General features: G+C 50.1%; 1 protein-coding gene and 1 pseudogene across 1 annotated transcript in view; one reads left to right on the forward strand and one right to left on the reverse strand.

Moving 5' to 3' along the window:
- Nucleotides 1–17,711, forward strand: part of LOC127461896 (zinc finger protein 493-like) — a 431,778-nt pseudogene that overhangs the window by 193,640 nt on the left and 220,427 nt on the right.
- The window catches only part of LOC127461897 (zinc finger protein 271-like), a 406,813-nt gene that overhangs the window by 175,671 nt on the left and 213,431 nt on the right, over nucleotides 1–17,711 (reverse strand). The window lies entirely within an intron of this gene.

Below are 17,711 nucleotides of genomic sequence, written 5' to 3' on the forward strand. Positions count from 1 at the left end.
GCTCCCTTCTCCTCTGATTCTCGCCTTAGGGATGCTGCATTCCCAGAAATTCCCCCTCTCCAGGTTCTCCACTTTGTTGTCCTAGGGGATCCCAGGGGTCCCCACTGTCCAGGCTTCCCCTTCTCCGTGCCCCCCCTCACCAGGCTTTCAGGGGCCCTCTGAGAGGGCACTGGGAGGGACTGGGGGGGAACTGGGGCACACTGGGGGGCACTGGGGAGTTACCTGGGGATACCAGGACACACGGGGGGACACTGGCAGGTTACTGGGCCATACTGGGGGTTACTGGGTGCTCACTGCAGGATCACTGGGCCATACTGGGGGGCAGTGGGAGGTCACTGGGACACACTGGCTGGTCACTGAGGGGGTTACTGGGCCATACTGAGGGTCACTGGGAGGTCACTGGGATATACTGGGGGCACTGGGATCCCCTTACGTGGATGTGGTACATCTCCCACCCCGGATTTTTGGGGGCATCCATAGGACCCCTCCTCTGGGGGCTGGAGGATCCCTTGAAACCCAATGCTGGGCTTTAGGGGACCCTGTAAAATCCCCTCAAAACCCCTGAAATCCCCCCCTCGACCCATCGAAACCTCCTCAAGGACCCCTCATCCCTCCCCAGCACCCTCTAAACCCTCTCAGTGACCCACAAAACCCACCTGAGACTCCCCAAGCCCATTCAGGGACCCTCAATCCCCCCCAAGGGCCCTCCAAACCGTCTGGGACACCTTAAACCCCCTAGAGACCCCAAAACTGCCTCAAAGGTCCCCGCAAAGCCTCCCAGGAACCCAAAACCTCCCAAGAGACCCCCAAAGCCCACCTGGGACACCTCAAATCTTCTCAGAAAACAAAACCCACATCAGAGCCCCCCAAAACCCTCCAGGGACCTTCAACCTCCCCCCCGAGTCCTTTCAGGGACCCCTCAAAACGTCCCCGGGAACCCCCGAACTCCCCCGCCAAACCCCCCCGAGGCCTCCAGCCTTTCCACCCACACCCGTGCTCCCCGCAGCCCCCGAGGGGATCCCCAGACCCCGCTCTCGCCGCCCCCCCCCGCCAACTCACCCAGGGAAGTGCAGCGGCCGCAGGCGAGTCCTCCTCACTCCCGACCACGAGGCCAAAATGGCGCTCGCTCCGCGCGCCCTCCGCCTTTACAGACCCGCCCCGCAGCCAATCAGCGCGCGGACACGGCCCCTGCCCGCCCCCCGCCTGCGCGGAGCATTGTGGGAGTTGTAGTCCCTGCGGCGGGGGAGGATCGGGCGTTTTGGGTTTTAGTTTTTCTGTCTTCTTTTATTTTCTCTTTTTTCTTTCTTTTTTCTTTCTTTTTTCTTTTCTTCCCCTTTTTTCTCTCTCTTTTTTATTTTTTTCTCTTTTTTCTTTCTTTTTTTTTCATTTTTTCCTTTTTTCTTTCTTTTTTTTTCTCTTTTTTTTTCTCCTTTTTCTCTTTTTTCTCTCCTTTTTTTTTTTACTATGTTTTTTTCTTATTATTTCCATTTCCTTTTTTTTTACATTGTTTTCTATCAGTTGTACTTTCAAGGAAGATTTATACTCAGATCAAAACAATCTCCAGGTACATATCTTACAACAACAGATAATCTGCCATTGTTCCAGGTTCCTGAGAACTTCCCAGATCACAAACACTGAGACACCAAGGGTGGAAGTGAAGCAACTGTATCCTATCCCTTGCCACAGCCTTCAATCCACACCCAGCCCTGGATTTCTGCAAAGCCGCTGGGCAGGAGCAGGAGATGGAGCTGGTGCTCGGCGGGAGGGGCAGCAACAACAAACCAGTGTCTTTGGAACAGGGGAAGGAATTTAGTGCTTGAGGGGTTACATTCCACAGGCTCCCCTGGGGATCAGCTCATGCTTGGACAGTGAGAACAGCAAGAACATTCCTAATAAAAATGCCCGAGGGAAGGGAGCGGAGGGGGAGCAGGGGTAGGAAAAGGAAGCAGAGCGATGGAAGATGGGCTGGGGCGGTCGGGGCTGGGGGAAGGCAGGCTGGACAATGCCTTGTTTGGTCCAGCAGCTGGACCAGCTCCAGGGCAGGTGTCGGGGCAGCCTCTGCCACAGGGACATGGACAAACAGACCCTACAAAAGCTCTCAGAGGGGTTGGGGGCTCTGGGCGGGGCTGCGCTCTCGCCTCAAGCCAGGATATCCCAGGGCAGGGGAACAGCAATTCCTGTCAGCTCCCAGCAAAGATTATTGGGGTTTGCACTGGGGAAATATTGACGCTCCAGCTTCTTCTTCTCTTTTTAGAACTTTGAGCTTGCAGTCGGGTAGAAGGGCTGGTGGGGGAGTGGGAAGAGACCCACTGAGGGACACATCTCATCCCTCAGTTAGATGGAGCTAAACCCCTGATCTTGCTTAGGAAGAGCTGCTGATGCTCAGTTGTCTTCTTTCCCTTCTGCTTTAGTGGGATATTACATTTCCCTGCAGTATTGGTGATAGAATGGTATGTCAGCTGGAATGGTTTGGTTCTTACAGAAAGCATGAACGCATTTTAAGGAAGGTATTTTTACATAGGTGAGGCCTCCAAAAAAAACCCCCAAAGGTAATATAAGTGCATAATAAAGTGAACTTTGGAGTTTTCTTTTTAATTCTTGGGTAGAAAAGCCATCCCAGTTAGGGACAGCAATTTATTGCATTGCTGAAAAAAAAACAAACTAAAAAAAGGAATCTGAATTTGTTCCTATTCAGATTTGCTTTTGATCATAAGAATCCTTCTAGTGAAAAGGGCTAATTTACTCTTTCTAGAGGAATGTTTTAAGTGTGATTATCACAATATCACAGCTGCTGAAAAGGTCTAAAATAGGACATTGACCTTGAACCTGTTCCTGCGTTTAGGATGTGGTGCTTAACATTCAAGAAACAATAGAACTGCAACTCATTTATTAAGGTATCATCTCAAAATGTTAACTCTTGCTCTGTAAAGACATGCCACAAAGATTGTAGAAAGCTTACAGTATCCCAGGAGGTACATGTGGTATTTTATCAGTGTAAATATAAGATTATACTATATATATTTTTTATATATATTATATATATAAATACTTATATTATATATAAGATTTTCAAGATTTCTGCTGGCAGTACTCCATAACTAAAGTAAGTTTTCCCTTTGGTGCTGCACTAGTTTATGATTTAATTGTTACTGACATTCCACCAGTCATATTATTAGCTTCACCAAATGAAAGGGAAATAATCCTGTATTAATTAAAGAGAGCAACTGAATTCCCTCAGTCATCTTATCCTTGGCTGTCTGAGACAGTGATGCACTTCAGCTTCCCTAAAGAAACTTCCAACAAAAAAGAGCTTGGGGTGATAGTGAGAGATCCAGATTGAAGGGTGTACCTGAATTATCTTTAGGGAGGAGACCTTTTTTGGTGGGTGACAGGCAATGTGCCTGTGGCTCTCTTTTTCTTTCTGGGTTGTTTTTCCCTTTCTTTTTGTCAGAGGCTTTGGAAAAGCTGTTTTGTCAAGAGAATAATATTCATTTATAGCCATGTGAACGGTTTCTATCCTCTACCAGTGAAGGCAGTCACCTAAATACCCATACCCATGCCCTTGAAAATAAAACAAGGAGAAAATATGGAGTATTTGTTTGAGACCAGATAAACTGAATGTAGTTCAGTAACATGGTAAGGCAATTGCTGTTATTGCACAGAGACATTTCTTTCTATGCTGGAACTGAGGGTAGCAGCAAAAGCTAAAAGCCTTGCTCTGTGTCTTTGTGAACACACTGTGGGTAAGTTCAAAGGAGCATTCAGAGATTGTGTTGTGTGAGCCTTTTTCCCTAAGATCAAAACAAGGAGTAATTATTGCTAAATCCAGCAGATGGCTTTTTCTCTTTATTCCCAATCACTGATTAAAGAAACATAACTCAGAAGTGATCTCACTCTGTGCTCCAGTGACATTAACATTAGAACAAGATTGTCACTGTCTACTGGTCTCTTGTGCTCCTCACTGGAAGGCACTTGGTGCACCCCTGGATATCCTGTTAATGAGGTAAAAAACTAACCCTTCTAAAGTTCCAGATTTTCCTCATCTGTTTGGACACAGTTGGACAAACTGGACCAAGTTAGTACTTGAAAGCCATCTGCTGGATTTAGCATTAATTATTCTTTGTTTTGATCGTAGAGGAAAAAAGCTCACACAACACAATCTCTGTGGACCCAACAGAGAAAACATCCCCAGGGTCTTGTTAGAGCACAAACCTGCAAACAGGGATGACAGGTCAGAGAATCACAGAATCATCAAGGTTGGAAGAGACCTTCCAGATCTTCTAGTCCAACTGTCAACCCAGCACCACCAGAATCACCCCTAAACCCCATCCCAAAGCGCTACATCCAGATGCCACCTGAATGCTTCCAGAGACTGCACCACCTCCCTGGGCTACTTGTTCCAATGCCTGAGCACTCTCTCAGGGGAAAAAGGGTTTTTGAATATCTAATATGAACCTTGCCTGATGCAATTTAAGGCCGTTTCCTCTCTTCCTCTCACTAAAGGCTTTGCAGAAGAGACCAACCCCCACCCCACTAAAACCTCCTTTCAGGTCATTGCAGAGAGCAATGAGGTCCCCCCTGAGCCTCCCCTTCTCCAGACTCAACCAGCCCAGTTCCCTCAGCCGTCCCTCAGCAGACATGTTTTCCAGAGCCTTCCCCAACTCCGTTCCCTTCTATGGACACGCTCCAGCCCCTCAAGGGCCTTTTGGCACTGAGGGGCCAGAACTGGACACAGCACTCCAGGTGGGGCCTCCCCAGTGCCCAGCACAGAGGGGCAATCAGTTCTCTGCTCCTGCTGGCCACACTCCTCTCCACAAAGGCCACCATGCCCTTGGCCTTCTTGCCCCCCTGGGCACACTCTGCCTCATATCCAGCCACTGTCAAGCAGCACCTCCAAGTCCCTTCCTGCTGAGCAGCTCTCCAGCCCCTCTGCCCCCAGCCTGGAGTGTTCCAGGGGGTTGTTGGGACCCAAGGGCAGGCCCTGACACTTGGCCTTATTGATCCAGCCTGTCCAGATCCCTCTGCAGAGCCTTCCTGCCCTCCAGCACATCCACACTCACACCCAGATCAGTCAGTCTCCCAAACAGACCAAAGTCTGACCACCAGCAGTCCAGGCTGTCAGTTCTGCTGCCCCCTCCTTCCTCCACCCAGAATGGAAAACTCCATCATTTTGGGGTCTCTGTGCCCGTCAGCTCCGACCACCACATCCCCCACCAGTCACAGAATCATGGAATGGTTTGGGTTGGAAGGGACCTTAAAGAGCATCTCAGTCCAACCCCCTGCCATGGGCAGGGATACCTTCCACTAGACTCAGAGCTCAGAGCCCCATCCAACCTGGCTGTGAACACTTCCAGGGATGGGACAGCCAGAACTTCTCTGAGCAACCTGTGCCAAGATCTCACTACCATCACAGTCAAGATATTCCTCTAATCCCATCTAACCCTTCCCTTTCTCAGTGTGAAGCCATTCCCCTTGTCCTGTCACTCCAGGCCCTTGTCCAAAGTCTCTTTCCATCTTTCTTGTTGGGTCCCTTCAGGCACTGCAAGGCCACAATTAGGTCACCACAAAGCCTTCTCTTCTCCAGTCTGAACAATCCCAATTCTCTCAACCTTTCCTCACAGCAGAGCTGCTCCATCCCTCTGATCCTCTTGCTGGTCTCCTCTGGACTCATTCCAGCAGGTCCATGTCCTTCCTGTGCTGGAGCCCAGAGCTGGAGGCAGCTCTGCAGGGGTGACAACATTACAGCCCTGTGTGTTCCAGCAAGGACACTGTGGAACCTCCTGGAGTAAAGGGGCCACTGTGACACTGTAGGGCCTTCTGGAGCCAAAGGAACCCTGGGACACTGTGGAACCTCATGGAATCAAGGGGCCATTGTGATACTGCAGGGCTCATGGAACCAAAGGATTCCTGGGACACTGTGGAATCGCGTGGAACCAAGGGGCCACTGTGATATGTGGGGCCTCCTTGAACTAAAGGAGTCCTGAGACATTTTGCAAACTCATGGAATCAAGGGTCCATTATCACCCTACAGAGCCTTACGGAGCCAAATGGACCCTGTGACTCTGTGGAACCTCATGGAATCCAGGGGCCATTCCCACACTGCAAAACCTCATGGATACTCTCAGGTTCCCATTATGAAAAGACGCCTCTGCCCAAATTCAGCTGCAAAGGAGACCGTGTGCCAAAGTCAGCAGTCCAGCTTTGATTTAACAGTAAATAGGAGGGAGAGAGAGACAGAAAGAAGTATAAAGAGAGAGAGAGAAGGGGGTGGTGGGAAGCCAGTGAGAGAGAGACAGAGCTGAAGTAAATGTATCACACCATGGAGATCCCTGAGGCTCCCACCGGTCCTTCTTCACCCTGCTCTGCTCGGTGGAGGGTCCCCAAGTTGTGCTTCTGGGCTATCACTTTTATACAGCCCAAGCCCTGGGTATTCAGGGGGGTAGATGCTGTTCCCACAGCTTGGGCTGGCACATCTACAAGGACTTGCTTCCTTTCCCACAGCTTGCCACGGTGGGAGTTTTGCCCGCTGTGCTTCCAGTCTGCAGGTGGGAATCTTTGTCTGGATGGGTTCCCCAGACCTGCCTTACCAGCCCTGGCTTCCTGTTGGGGCTGTCTGCTCTTTCCCACACTCTGCACAGTGCAATTCTGTCCTGGGGGCTACTTCCAAAGCTTCACCTCCCTTTAGGCCTTGGAATTAAAGGCCCTCCTGTTTGCCACCAGTGCTTGTGTGTTGTGGTGCCTTATGGGATTTTCCTGCTTTGACAGTGTTTTGAGACAGTTCATTTTGCCCTTCAAGTCCTTCCATGTGCACACACACACCATTCTCACCAGTGTCTGGCCCTCCAAAGAACACAAGCCCTGATGATTTGTAGCTCCCACTCCAGTGGTTGGCACTTGGACCTCTCTCCGTACCCAGAGCTCAGAGCTCCCTTGTGCCAGAAAGTTTAAAGAGATTGTGCCTCATTCTGCCAAGACAACCCTTGGAAAAAAGTGTCCCTCTGTGTTTCCTGGGATAAGAGCACTCTGTTGCCATCTTCCAAAACCTTGGAGAGGTCCCAGAGATCTCCCAGGAAGGAATTTGGGGCCTCAAGCACATGACCCGTATATAGAGGCTGAGGACTCAGGGGTCAGGGGTGTGAAGATTGAGGACAGTAGAGGAGTAGCCTGAGAGGTCTGGAAGGGGGTTGTCAGAGGTGGTGGAGCTTTTCTTCCGGTCAGAAAACAGCCTAAGAAAGAACTAGTGCCACCAAGGGCAGCTGGGGTGGCCTAGACTGGTGACAAGAAGTAATAAATTTCCCTCTGAGGTCAGTGTTGTGGTGCAATATGTCACAAAGAAGGAGTCTGGATGAGCCCAAGGCTTTGTGTGTGCAGGAAGAGCCAGGGAGGACGCAGAGATGTCAGTGCAGGAAGGTGCCAGCCAGGTGGGGCAGCCGGGGGGATGACGACAGCCTGCAGGGAAAGGGGCAGGGCATGGACACCGTAGGACAGCCTGGGCTGGAGAGGAGACAGGGATGGGGAGAAGCTGAAAGGCCCTGACACAGCCACCTTCTGCAGGCCTTTGGCCAGGGCTGCTGTCTGTGCCCCTGATGCCAGGAGGAGACAAGTGGCCCTTGCAGCCCTGGGGCCTCATGGCCTCCTTGTCCCTGCTCAGCAGCCTGGCAGGTGCCACCCCATGGTCCTGCCCTTGGCATTGCACATCCCACATCCCAGTGCCCCAGGAAGAGCCCTGAGGAATGAGGCAGGGACAGGATCTGCCTTCCCAGGGGCTGAGGGTCCCATTTGATTAAGGAAACAAGTAAAGGTTTCCTCAGCATCAGAGCCACCTTTCCCTTGCTTGTCCATCCTTGTCATCACTGTCTGCAGTTTTCTGCTCTAACTGGAACCTGGGGACATGTTCTCAGTTGTGTCCCTCAGTGAGACTGATTAGCACTAAAGGAAACTTTAGTGTTTCAATCTCACTTTGACTTCTTGAGAAGTTGTTTGAACTTCCTCTCAGGGACTGAATCTCATGTAAACAACACCAAACCCCCCTGAGGGTCATGAAATGCCTGGGGTTGTTGCTGTGCTGCTGAGCTGGGTCGGGCTCCTGGCACACAGGGAGCTCCTGGCAAGCAAGAAGAGCTTCAAAGAGACAGCTCTGCTGGTGAGCAGCTCCTCTGCACAGCCCAGCAGGGCTGAGGGCACTGCCTGCAGCACCAAGGGCAGAGGAGTGAGACAGAGAGAAGTTAAAGGCTGTCAGACGTAGAATGATGCTGAGACCTCACTGGGGGAGAATTTTTAACAGATCTTGGCACAGGAAGTCTGGTCATGCAGGGCAACGAGACTGCAGGTTTTGGAGGCATCTGGGAAAGCTGGCACTGCCCACCAACTACAGATTCTGTAAGTGCAACTCTGAGAGTATCTGGAGTGTAGAGGAGGAGGACATGCTCAGAGCTCCAGCTCCCTCTCAGAATATTTCCAAGACAAAGATTTTTATAAGGTTAAAGAAATTTCCTGAGATTGTGTTTCCAGTTTCCTACTCTTGAGGAATGGGAGGAATAAATCATTAAGAAAGTATTATTTTTGACAGGTCCCTGAGACATCTGAACTGTGAGTGCTCAGTAGGTCTATCTGAGCTTCCTAATGTGCTTTCAGCCACTGCTCTGCCTGTGGGCAGCACCAGCATCACCTCTGCTAGACCCATCAGGACTAGTCTGAGATGTCCTTTTTGCACCTGCAAACGGAATATGACCCCTACCAGTGCAGCCTGTGGTGCTGGGGAAGGAGTTGAGTCTGCTTAAATCAAATGCCATCATAAGGACACTTGGCTGTCTCCCTGAGGTTTCCTTCCAAGCTGTGAATTTCTTTCCAGGTTGGATACCTGTCCCTAAACATCTCCTTGTTATGTGAAACACCTGTACAGAAGCACAGTGATGCTAAAACAGAGAAAATGCTGTTCAGTAGGCACCCAGTACTGGAGCTGAAGGAAGATCTCCTGGGAAATCAAAAGGCTGTCTGTGTGTGACATGGGGAGTGTCTGTAGAATAAAGCTTTGACTTTGTTTAGATAAGTCCACACTAACTGTCCTCTTAATGTCTTCTTCTCCTGTGTTGGAAACAAACACCCAGAGGCAGCAAATGTCCAACAGCAGCTCCCTCACCCAGTTCCTCCTCCTGGCATTCGCAGACAGGCGGGAGCTGCAGCTCCTGCACTTCTGGCTCTTCCTGGCCATCTCCCTGGCTGCCCTCCTGGCCAACGGCCTCATCCTCAGCGCCGTAGCCTGTGACCACCACCTGCACACCCCCATGGGCTTCTTCCTGCTCAACCTCTCCCTCACAGACCTGGGATCCATCTGCACCACTGTCCCCAAAGCCATGCACAATTCCCTCCAGAACAACACAACCATCTCCTACACAGGATGTGCTGCACAGGCCTTTTTCTTTTATTTCTTCATGTCAGCAGAGTTTTCCCTCCTCACCATCATGTGCTACGACCGCTACATTGCCATCTGCAAACCCCTGCACTACGGGACCCTCCTGGGCAGCAGAGCTTGTGCCCACATGGCAGCAGCTGCCTGGGCCACTGGCTTTCTCTATTCTCTGCTGCACACAGTCAGTACATTTTCCCTGCCCCTGTGCCAGGGCAATGCCCTGGGCCAGTTCTTCTGTGAACTCCCACACATCCTCAAGCTCTCCTGCTCACACTCAGGCTACCTCAGGGAAATTGGGCTCATTGGGGTTAGTTCCTCTTTAATATTTGGTTGTTTCATTTTCATTGTTTTGTCCTATGTGCAGATCTTCAGGGCTGTGCTGAGGATCCCCTCTCAGCAGGGACAGCACAAAGTCTTTTCCACGTGCCTCCCTCACCTGGCTGTGCTCTCCCTGTTTATCAGCACTGGCGTGTTTTCAAACATCAAGCCCCCCTCCATCTCCTCACCATCCCTGGATCTGGCCCTGTCAGTTCTGTACTCAGTGGTGCCTCCAGCACTGAACCCCCTCATCTACAGCCTGAGGAACCAGGAGCTCAAGGATGCCCTGAGAAAAATGATGACTGGATGCTTTTCAGGAGCAATAAAGTGCCTGTTTTCTGGTGCTTAGCATTCAGAATGGGACTCCTTAATGGCGCAGCCTTCCTGCTCAGGTTTTTCGTGGAGGTCATCAGGTTCTTCTTGCAATAATTTTCTGTGCAATAAAACATTATTATGCATCTACCTTCGAATATAGTGTCTACCCATTGAATTTGACCCAAAGATGTAAAAATGATGAATTGTGCTCTCTGACTATGTAAACAAAATAAAGGACTCTGCAGTGCCTTCTTTGTCCAAGACCCTTCTTCTCAGATGTTCCTAAAGGACAGCACACTGCAGGACAGGGGGTATTTGCAGACAGGAAGGGGACAATAATCCCAGCCCAGCAGCACTGCCAGGGAGCAGCAGTGCTTGGTCTTTGCAGAGCTGCTCTCTTGCCACTTCCACACTGTCCTCCTGAGCCCCTTTCTCGCTGTAAGGCCTGAGTGCTCTCTGAGCACAGTCCTCGGGGCTGGAAGCCCTTGGAGCACAGGCAGGGACAGGCCCTGGGAACTTGTGAAGCAGAGCTGGGCTCCCTTCCAGCATCTCCAGGATGCTGTGGGATCTTCTGAGGGCAGGGCATGTACTGGGTCACTTCTTCTGTGACCTTGCTCCAGGGCTGGAACTCTCCTACAGTGACACCATGACACTCCCACTCTCTGCTTTCCAGGTTCCATTTTCAGATCCAGTCTTCCCCTCCTGTTCCCAGGGACATCCTGGGAGTGCTTCAGAGCTGCCATCCTGGGGCAGCTCCTGCCCAGCGTGGGCAGGCACAAGGTCTCTCCAGCTGCTCCTCTCCCCTCCCCAGTGCCACTGTTTTCTGCAGCCTCCTCATCCTTGCCCAGCACAGCCCTCCTGGCACAGTTGGACACAGCCCTTGTTCTACCCCCTCCTCAGGCACCTGCCCAACCCCCTCAGCTCCAGCCTGATGGCCAGAAACCTTCAGGGCAGGGAGGCACTGGGCAAATGCTGAGGAAACCTTTCAGCTGCACTCAAATCCAATTGGAGGGGTTGGACTCGAGGAAGAAATCCCTTCCAAATCTCCAAAACCACCAGGACAACCTGTGTTGTGTCCTGGGCACTCCTCTCAAAATGTGGGCTATGGAAAAGGTTTTGGTGTCAGGGATATTGAGAAGGCTGGGCAGTGTCACTGAGAGACTCTTCCAAACCCTTGGAAAGGCCAGAGCCATCCCAGAGCTTCCTGGGGCCTTGGCAAAGGCAGACATGGAACCAGTCTGTAAACAGGGCAGCAAGGAGGGTTCAGAGACTTCCAGACTACTCAGGCTCAGCAGGGAAGGGGATATGGCAAGTCCTCCTGCAACCATTGCCAGGCATGGGAAGGACAAGGGAGGGATTGCAGAACTCCTGTGGGAGGGAAAAGAAGAGGATGTTTTGTGCCCAGACTTTATCAAGGCCCTTGACATGGTGTCCTGTGGTCTCCTTATGGCCAGACTGGTGAGAGCTGGACTGAAGAAGTGGAAGATGTGGTGGGTGGGAAACTGGCTGAATGAAGAGGGTCAAATAAAATCCATGGTACAAAGTCCTCTTGGCAGCAACTTCCTGATGAAATCCCTCAATGACCAGACCTTGAACACCACTGTAGAACATCTTTATTATCTCTCTGTACAATGGGACAAAATGTATTTTGAAGTCCTTTGTGGATGATGCCAAATTTCAGGGAGCCCTTGAGCAACCTGTCCTGGTTTAAAAATACATATTGGGGTGGGAACTCCAATAAAATGAACTCACTTCCCTTTTATTCCCTACCAATACAGGGAGACAAAATAAAAGGAGTATAAGTGAAAAAATAAGAGTTTACTGACAAGAAATATAGCAGTAAAACCAGCAACACCAACAGAACAGTTCAAAGTAACAGCAGAGGGAGAAATTGTCTCCTCTCTCTCCCCCCATGCCCCAACTCCCTTTTGTAAACAGATAAAACCAGGGATCAACACGTGCCTCCCTTCCCCCTTTTCCTCCTGAATGAACAAAGAATAAAAAACAAAACCAGGGGAAAGAGGGGGCAAAGTAAAATGTGGGAAACTCTCTGGTCTGAGATCAGTTGTGCTGCCCAAGAACACACTGACTCCAGAGGTGTCCAAGCGGGGCAGAGCCGGCGACTCCGGTCCGTGCGGCGGCGGGGGGGAGGCAGCGGCTCTGCTTGATTCCATGGAGTCCTGGGGAGGCACAGTGACCCCTTGGTTCCACGAGGTTCTGAGATGTCTCAGGGTTCCTTTTGTTCCAAAGAGACCCCACATGTCACAATGGTCCCTTGGTTCCATGAGATTCCACAGTGTCCCTGCATTCCTTTGGTTCCATGAGGCCCTGCAGTGTCACGGTGCCACTTGATTCCGTGACATTACAGAGAATCAGAATGGTCCCTTGATTTAAGGCCAACTGCACATGGGGCTGCCTTGGGGGGAGTGTGGGCACCCAGACAAGGGAGTTGTCACCCCCCTGGACTCAGCCCTGGGGTCACCACATCTGGACTGGTCTGTCTGTCTGTGAGGTTCCCCATTGTGGAGGAATGAGGAAGAACTGGAGAGGGTCTAGAGGAGACCTGACAGGATGGAGCTTTTCTCCATATTGGGAATAGAATGAAATCTCCACAAAGAGTAACAGTGAAGGTTCAGACTGAAGGTGAGGAAAAAGAAATGTCACTCAATGGGGACCCTTGTGCTGCAAGAGGTCACCCAGAGGGAGTCAGGATCAGCCCATGGCTTTGTGTTCCAGGGAACAGCCAGAGCTGGTGCAGAGACATCAGGGAGGGTCTAGAAATGCTGCTGGGAGGGGGTGGGAAAGCAGGAGGGGTGTGTGCAGCCTGCAAGGCCAGAGCAGCAGCAGGGCCAGGGCAGGACAGCCTGCAGGAGAGATGGCCAAGGGCTCTGGCAGGGCTGCAAGGCCCAAAGGCACCCAGGCCTTTGTCCCCTTGCCTCTGGCAGCTGCCTCTGCCACTCAGGCCACCACAAGACACTTGCCTGGCAGGTTCTGCACTTGGTTTCTGCCTCGCCCCTCCCTCAGGAGCCTGGCAGGGGTTGCCCAGTTTTGGGCCTTTGTTGTTCCTCCCCCTGCCATCCCAGTGCCCCCCAAACAGCCCTGAGCCAGCCGGGAGGGACAGGATCTGCTGGGCCAGGGCCTGGGGCTCAGGCCTTGGCCTTTGTGCTCCACAAAACCAAGGCAGGCTTTGCTCAGCATTGCAGGGGCCTGCCCAGAGCCTTTGTCTGCCTGCACTCCTGGCCTCCAAGGAGCTGCTCCAAGGAGTCCCTGGGGAGGCTTTGGCAGTGCCTGCCCTCAGTGGGGCCCAGCAATGCTTCAAGGCACTTGCACTTTGGCTTCTGACTTCTTCAGCAGCTGCTTCAATCTTCTCTCAGTCCCTCAGGATCATGGGCTGGGCTGCAAACACACCGTGGGGCTCATTAAATTCCAGAAATCCCTCAGGATCTCTTTGTCTTCCTTTAATTGTCTTCAAGGCAATTTCAAAACAAGTCTTCCAAGTTTGTACTTTTTTTTTTTTAATTCAAGGATGGCTATTTTTTAGTTCAGAGAAGAGGAGATAGAGGTGTTCTCCAAGTGATCTTGATGCTGAGTGTCTCCTCAGGAGATCCACACTGACCCTGGATGATCAACCTTGCTCCTCACCCCCCAACCTCACCAGTTCTGACATGGCCCATCTTGGACTGACAGCTGATTGAACTCCAAACACACTGTGGGACCCATTAAAACAGTGAAAAACAAATTATTTCCCTTCCTTTCATTTTCTTCAAGACTTGAACAGCTAATTGGAGTTGTTTTGTAGTTTAGCTAAGGGGGAAGATTTTAAAGTGGAAGTCACGAAAAATATAGATTTTTGATGAAAGGGAATGATTTACACAGAGCCTTGGGATGCAAGAGGGTCAGGGCACAAAGGATTTGGATCCAAAGATAAGGGGGCAAAAGAGATTAGTATCACTTAATCATTTACCAGTTGAACAATTATCAAGTGGTTCAATAGCATTTGCTACAATTTTAAGTGACTGAATTACAGATTCACAATAACAACATTCATCATCATCACGGCTGGGCTTTGCGAACGAAGATTTGGGAAGGCTCTATCCACATTTGTTACAGGCACGCTGGTGGCTAATGAGGCCAATACGAGATAGACATAATGGATCGCAAAAGGCACAGCAGAAAGACTCCTTAGATGGTGTATTCTGCAAGACATGGTTCTTTCTGTGTTGCCTTTTCTCCTCAAGAGTGATCCTGTGTGCGTTCTGAAAGGAGACAGTTGCGTTATAGATGGGGTGTCTCCAGGCCTCCCGATTGGAGGCCAGAGTAGACCAGTTATGGTGATCAATATGGCCAAGGCTGAGATGTTGTTTCAGGGAGTCCTTGTACCTTTTCTTTGGGGCTCCTCTCTTGCGGCAGCTGGTGGCAAGTTCACCATAAAGCAGGATCTTAGGGAGGGGGTGGTTGGTCCTTCATCGTGGAGACGTGCCCTGCCCAGCCCAACTGTGTTCTCAGCAACATGGCCTCAATGCTTGTGATTGCTGCTTGTTCTAGAACAGATGTGTTGGTCACATCATCTGACCAGTGGATGTTTAGGATTGAACGGAGACAGCGTTGATGGAAGTGTTCGAGGAGTCACGGGTGGTGGTTGTAGATGACCCATGATTCGGAACCATATAAGAGAGTAGACAGCACTGTGGCTCTGTAAACACTGATCTTTGTACTTTTCTTCAGGTGTTTATTTCACCAAACTCTTTTATGAAGCTTTCCAAAAGCTCTCTATGCCTTTGCTAACCTGTTGTCCATCTCTCCGTCAATCTTACCATCCGAGGAGATGAGGCTCCCTAGGTAATTAAACTGCTGGACTGATTTGAGCTCTGATTCGCCAATGGTGATATGGGGATGATGGAAGACTTCCTGAGGTGCCAGTTGATAGAGAGCTTCTGTCTTCTTTAAGCTGATTTCCAGCCCACAGAGTTCAGCAGCCTCAGGCAGGATGTTAAACGCTGCAGAGCTGCTTCTGTGTGAGCAACAAGGGCGGCGTCATCAGCATAAAGCAGCTCCTGGACAAGATGGTTTAAGGTCTTGGTGTGGGCCTTCAGTCGCCTTAGGTTGAAAAGGCTTCCATCAGTACGGTATCGGATGTAGATACCATCCTGATCATCGAGGTCTGCTGTGGCCCTTTGGAGCATCCTGCTGAAAAAGACTGTATCCCAGTTCACAGAATCACAGAATTAATTAGGTTGGAAAAGACCTCTGAGATCATCAAGTCCAACCTATGACCCAACACCACCATGTCAACCAGACCATGGCACCAAGGGCCACATCCAGTCGTTTCTTAAACACCTCCAAGGACAGTGACTCAATTTCCCCCCCTGGGCAGTCCATTCCCACATCTAATCACGCTTTCAGTGAAGAAATTCTTCCTCATGTCCACCCAAAACCTCCCCTGGCACAGCTTAAGACTGTGCCCTGTTGTCCTGTCACTTGTTGCCTGGGAGAAGAGGCCAAACCCCACTGGCTACAACCTCTTTTAAGGTGGTTGTAGAGAGTGACAAGGTCTCCCCTGAGCCTCCTTTTCTGCAGCTTGAACCCCCCCAGCTCCCTCAGCCGCTCCTCACAGGACATGCTCTGCAGATCCTTCACCAGCTCTGTTGCCCTTCTCTGGACCTGCTGCAGCACCTCAATGTCCTTCCTAAACTGAGGGCTCCAGAACTGGACGCAGAACTTGGATGCAGGGGGACGGTCACTGCTGTGAGAACGCTTCTGTTCCACGTTTTCACGGCGTTTGTGACAGATCAGACCAAGTGACCTTACGGGGATGGTTCTGCCCCCGGCACAGGCGGTGCAAGCCCAGCAGTTGTTACAGGGGACGTGCTGAGGGAGAAAGGCGCCTCCGTGTGCGGAACATCCGCACAATGTCATGTAAGGCAGGGCTCTGCTGACATCCTCCTGGGCAGTTTCAATATTGCCATCTGAGGACTTCCCTGCTCTGATTTCACGAGCTAACTCCTGCCGTGCCAAGTTGTGGCAAGGCAGGGGCAGGAGCAAGAAAACCAGTCTCTCTCTCCAATACAGAAGGTGGGAGGGTGGGAGGCAATTCCCTCTTGGGATGGATTCTTCTGATGAAGAGTGTTCTGTCTCTTTTGGGCTGTAGGGTTGCTGCCAAAGGTGTGTGCAGACGGACAGATAAACAAGGTCAAGATGACCAAGTAAGAAATGATGAGGGAACACACAGCAGAACACTTTACAACTGTTGTAATCTTGGCCTGCCTGAAAAGATGAAGAAAAAGTTTTAAGATTTGTCTTGTAATTTCATAATCTTTTTTTGACTTTTGACTCTTCAAAGTTTTTGAAGAAAACTGTAGGATGTTTTTGCAGCTCCTTCTGTTGTAAACTAATTCTAAAAAGGTGAAAAAAGAATACAGAGGTCTTGAGTATTTGTCTCAGTAGTTAACAAAGTCCAGCGAAAGGTCAGTAATGGTTGGGATATAAATGGATGTTAATTAGGCATTGTCACTGGAACCCGACAACAAAAGTTTCTGTGGAAAATCACAATTTTCCTCCCAGAAGATTTATTTTGCTACCCAGTGAAGAGACTCTCTAAGTAAAACACCTAATTAATATTTGTCAGTGCAACCTACACAAGCCTACACATGGGTCTCTTGTGTTTGCCACAGGGTGCTGTGGGGAGAGAAGTGGTCACCGTGTTTTTCCCAGTCCCTTATTTTACTGGTGGAAAATCTGTATGGTTTTTTAGCAGTATTAAGGCCAAACATAACTCCAAGTATGTTTAATTAGAACAATGAATAAACTCTCTGATTGAAAATCAGGATTAGCGTTCCCACTGTTGCCAGTAAACACTTTGATGGATGGCTTGAACTCCAAAATACATCTGAGATACTGTTGTTGATACTTAAATTTGTCATTTTGGCAATACCAGCTGAAGGCCAGGAAACTTTGTTTTCCTCACAACAAACTCCCATATTAGTCTATTGGATTTTTCATGCTGATTTTGCCAGTTCCAAGTTAATGTCTGTTTTCTAATGTTGCAGCAAATCCAAAGACAATTTAGATATGCCAGCAGGTTGTCTTCTACCAAGAGCTTGTTCAATCCCACTGGATTTTTGGGATTCATAAAAGTGTAATTTAAACATCTGTTTTGATGGGCAACACCAGGAAATTTTAGGATTTTTTCCAAAACACACCTGCTGAATGCAGTTTGATCTTTTTCTAGTAGTTTGTAATTGCATTGTCTGAAAATTTGACTGCAAGGCAGCAGGTTAACTGAAAAGCAGAGTTTCAGGTTTATTTTAGGTATGGGATGACTTTGGCAACCGGTGATGAGTTGTGCCAACATGGTCCCAACTACCCTCAGAATGCTCCCAGTCACTCCCAGTATGACCCCAGCCACCTTCACTGTGGGCCTAGTTGCTCCCAATATGATCTCAGTTGTGCCCAGCATGGTCCCAGTAGCTCCCAGTTCCTCCCAGTGTGATCCCAATTGCTCCCAGTTGCTCTTAGCACAGACCCAGTTGCTCCCATTATGATCCTGGTCTGATGCCAGTATGGTCCCAGTATGATCCCTGTACAATTGCAGTTGCCCCCTGCATGGTCCCAGTTTCTCCCAGTTGCCTCCAGCATAGATCCAGTCAATCCAAGTATGATCCCAGCCTTC

This window comes from Manacus candei, unplaced genomic scaffold (genome assembly GCF_025592945.1).
Source record: "Manacus candei isolate 608988 ecotype Guabito, Panama unplaced genomic scaffold, ASM2559294v1 h1tg000115l, whole genome shotgun sequence".
In the NCBI taxonomy this organism is placed as follows: domain Eukaryota; kingdom Metazoa; phylum Chordata; class Aves; order Passeriformes; family Pipridae; genus Manacus; species Manacus candei.